Genomic DNA, 4,485 nt, shown 5'->3' on the forward strand with positions numbered 1-4,485 from the left:
GCCACAGGCTGTCTTTGCACCATCAGCAGCTCTCTCCTCTTTCCCCTACCTGGCACTGCCCCCAAGCCATCCACAGTGGCCCAGTTCTCTCTGATGAGACCTAACAGCCTGACCTCGTTCCCACTTCGGAGAAACCGAGGCTTGGCACAAACCAGGAACTTAGCCAAGTCCATGCCCCAGCCCTGTGGGGCTGGTCTGAGCCCTTGCCTTGGCATGAGGGAGTCATTTCTTCCCTCCAGTCATTCCTCTGTGACTGGACCAAACTTCCCAGTTGCCTGCTGCAGCTCTCTGCTGAGCTCACTTTAGTCTCCCTTTTGGCGTTTTCCCACTTCTGTTTCCCCCTTCTCCTTCCTGTATTTAATTTCTGGCCTCCTTTGCCTGTAGAGTCCCCCACCCATCACTCATTTACTCGTTAGCCTTTTGATTTCTATTTCTTGCCAACTGCATCCATCTCCCATCTTGCCTCTTGCTTTCAGCTACAGTGAAACACTGAAGAACAGAGTCTAAGGTGGTGTTGGGGGAAAGGGCAGAGGTGCTGGTGGTGGGAAGGGAGTGGCAGCCTCTTTCAGCTAAAGCTGCCGAGGGGGCTCAGGGCACTCTGGAGTCCCTCAGTAAGTCAGTCCTAGCCAGTGATGCACACTCCCATCTTGTCTTTGGGACAGTTGTCTGGAAGCTGGTTGGTCATTTCTTCCTCTCATTACGCGTGGTGGACTCCACCATCCCTCCGAGATGGAGGGAACCTCCTACATTGGTGGAGATGGTGGCATAAGAGAAGTCTGGGAGACCACACCCCTAACCCTTATCTTGCTTCTGCTGCTAACTTTGGAGATGGTTGGCGGCAAAGGGAATGATGCTGCTAGGTGCCCCCTGAGCTCTTTGTGGAGGAAGACATAGTGACTGTAGGTGGTGATCTCAAGTTTAGTCGTGGTGTTCAGGGTTTGAAGGAAAGAGGGAGCCAGGGCTCAGAGAGGTGGTGGAGACTTGCCTGTATCTGGTTTTTTTTCTTTTGGTTTAGTTTTGTTTTCTTATCTTCCTTTGGCAGATTTGCCTATGGGTCGATCCCTTCCTAGCCCAGTTTTCAGCTTCTCAGTGGGAAGTTGGGGGAGGGAGGGAAATCTGTGAGCCATCACGAAGGCAGGCTCTGGGAGTTCCACTGGGGTCCTGAATGAGCAATCTTGATCTGAACCAGATGGTTCCCTGCTTCAGCACCCCCTCTCTCATCCCTCCCCCTTGGCTGTGAATAGGACGTCTTTAACCCTGTAACTTGAGAATGGAGGTAGGGGGGCCAGGGGGCCAACTGTCTGTGTGCGTGTTTATGTCTGCATCTGCGCTCACCATGTGAGCTTGCCAGGGGCCTGTGGGAGTGACCCTACGTGGGAGTGCAGTGCCGGGATGTGCTGTGGCATGCTCACAGCCCTCTAGGAACTTTCCCAGCCCAGAGCCCACATGGGGTCAACTTCTCAGCTGCTAAGAACCGCTGGGTGTGGCCTCATGGTCCATTTCCCTACAAGCCAAACCTCTGGACCTGAAAGATGCCTCAGGCGAGGATCACTCTTCTTTTGAAAACTACCTGCAGTTATGTGGAGTCTCAAAGAGCAGCCTGGGGTGGGGTGGGTTTCCTAGAATTGGGAGTTCCCGATTCCGAACTTGGAAAGAGAGGAGCTGGCGAGGGGAGGAGGAGCTGATTCCTTTGCTTCATTCTGTACCCCATCCTGTCTTGTGTATTGTGTACTTGATTTTGACCTCTTCCCCTCCGCCCCCGTTAGACTGTGAAAGTCCTTCAGATGTGCCCTTGTTTCTGAAATATCACCCCGCGGCTCGGTCCTTGGCACAGAGTAGGTGCTCAGTAATCCCCCTGAAGAGCTGTGTAAGGCGCATTTTGCTGGGCCCCACTCCCAGACATTTCTGATTCAGGCAGTCTGGGTGTGGCCTGAGATTTTATTTCTATCCGGCTTCCTGACCATAGCACTTGAGAACCACTGGTTTGGGGCCATGAGAGTTGCCTGGGTGATTAATCCAGGCCCATGTAAAGTCTTCAGAGAGGCTGCCCCCCACCTGGCTTCCCCACCCAGGACTGTTCTGGCAGCTTCCCTGGGCTGGTCTTTTCCTGCCATTCCCATGCTTTCCAGTGTTGGCTAGATTAATGGTCAGGGTGACTTGAGGGCCTGAGCTCCCAGTCCCCCTGTAACCACATAGCAGACACTGTGCTGTGGCCATTTGAAGGAAGGACCCCCCACCCCAACCACAAAGCAGGACGTTTAGGCACCAGGGCTTTGGGGAAGGACATGGGGAAGCAGACCCTGAACCAGGCACTCATCTGCCCTGTCCCTGAGACTGAGCAGGTTGGGTGCTGGCCATGGCTGCACACTGGACAGGATGCCTGGGACTCTGAAACTGAGACAAACAGGAGGAACCCCTTACATTGTGCTTTAACTTTGCCACGCATTTTTTCACGTACTGTTTTTCAGGAGGTTTATAAGGCAGAGGTAGACCCAGGTGGGGTTACTAAGAAACAGAGATACTCTGTGGGTCACACAACAGGCCCAGGGCTCATGATTTCAACCCGCCGAAAGAGCATCTGCTAACCCAGGAGCTGTGAATAGCTGGAGTGATGGCTGCTGTTCCCTGAGTGGTTACTTCTAGCCAGGCACCTGGCTGGATGTTCTTGCATGTAGGCGCGTCACATTCTCACAGCAGCGTTGCAGGGTTAGCACAGATGAAGAACTGAGGCTTACAGAACTTAAGAGACTTGCCCATAAACTCAGCTGGTAAGTGGAGCATATGGAAGCCAGACAGGGTCTTTCTGACCCCGTGCTTTTTGTCCCTCACTGCCTGTCTTGCCCAGGAAACCTGTAATTGGCCTTTGAGTTGTCTGCCCACAAAGCCTGGTGAATTTATTGAGTCTGGAACTCTGCCAGCTGTTGTGGAGGAGAGGATGACCAAGTCTCTGTCCACCGGGAGGAGGGTAAGAGAGGTACTCCGATGTCCGCGGTGGGAGGCAGAAGGGGTAGCTGGGGGCTTGTGGGTTTAGAGGAGGAGAGGTCATCCCCAAAGAGGGCTCAGAAGGGGACTCTGGGTTGGGCCCTGAAGGGGAAGGCAGAGTTCCAGCAGTGCCTGCAGGCCGGGGAACGTACTGGCCAGCAGGGGAAGGAGGGACCATAACGGCGTTTTCAGGGCATTTTCCCTTTTGGTTGGAGCATAGGAGAGGTATTTTAAAAAGAAGTTTGGTTACAAGCAACACCTTGCTGACTTTGGTAGGAAAGGACTTCATTGGAAGGCTATGGGAACTCCTAGAATCTGAGGAATGACTCGAGACCCGAGTCCCCTGCAGGGTCTTTTTTTGAAAGCAATTATTCGTCTTTTTTTCCTTCTAAATAGGTCTTTAAGAAATTATTTATTTATTTTATGTTTGGCTGTGCTGGATCTCCATTGCTGCTCGCAGGCTTTCTCTCGTTGCAGAGAGCGGGGCTGCTCTCCAGCTGCGGTGCGCAGGCTTCCCTCGCTGCAGTGGCTTCTCCTGTTGTGGAGAACAGGCTCTAGGGCATGCGGGCTTCAGTAGTCGTGGTGCATGGGCTTGGTTGCTCCGTGGCAGGTGGAATCTTCCCAGACCAGAGATCAAACCCGTGTACCCTGCATTGGCAGGCAGATTCTTAACCACTGGACCACCAGGGAAGTCCCCCTCCAGGGTCTTGGAGTAGGTATGTCAGGAGCCAAAGGCCAGCCTCTTCAGGGTACCACTGGGGCCAGGATAACTGTTCCAGCTATACTGTGGGATTTTGTCACCATAGGTTGGGAGTCATATCCCAGGGAGGAGATGTCTGGTTGGCCCAGACTGGGCCATGCCTCCTCCCTTGGCCAGGGAAGGGCTGGTGACACAGTAGGCAGTCCCCCCAAACCGTATCCAAAAATTGGAGTCCCCAGAAGAAGAGGCAGTAGAGATTGCAAGAGATCAATCCCAGCACAGTGTTCAGTGAGGACTTAACTCGGCAGACGGCAGACAGAGGGCTTGTTTCCGACAAGTTTCTGAGCAGGCAGAGGGCAGCTGGTAGCAGGGTATGGCTGGGTCATAAGGAGACAAGGAAAGAAGGGAGGGAGGAAATGGAAAACTAGTTAGGGTCCAGGTGAGAAGTAATGAAGACTGGAACTTGGCAGTAAAAATGCAAAGAAGGGACTGATTCTAGAGAACTATGAAAGTAGGTATCTTCTGGAACAGAGAGTAAGTTGACTGGGGTTAGACACTTCCTTGCCTGGGTGAAGTCAGGTCCTTTAGCTGAAGTGGAGCAGTCAGGAGGAGGAGGAGTTTGCAGGAGATGAAGCATCCTTGCTTTGGAGGAGCTGTGTGCAGGACGCTGACAGCGCGCCCGGAAGCCTGGTTAGCTTGTTACTCTGGACTCCACGCTGCCTGCCTGAGGTTTGGGGCCTCAGCCCTGGGCGGGTGGGGCCCCACAGCCTCAGGGGCCCAGTTCATTCTGAAAGCAACTGGGG

Source organism: Bison bison, unplaced genomic scaffold, assembly GCF_000754665.1.
Source record: "Bison bison bison isolate TAMUID 2011002044 unplaced genomic scaffold, Bison_UMD1.0 scf7180017864295, whole genome shotgun sequence".
Lineage (NCBI taxonomy): Eukaryota > Metazoa > Chordata > Mammalia > Artiodactyla > Bovidae > Bison > Bison bison.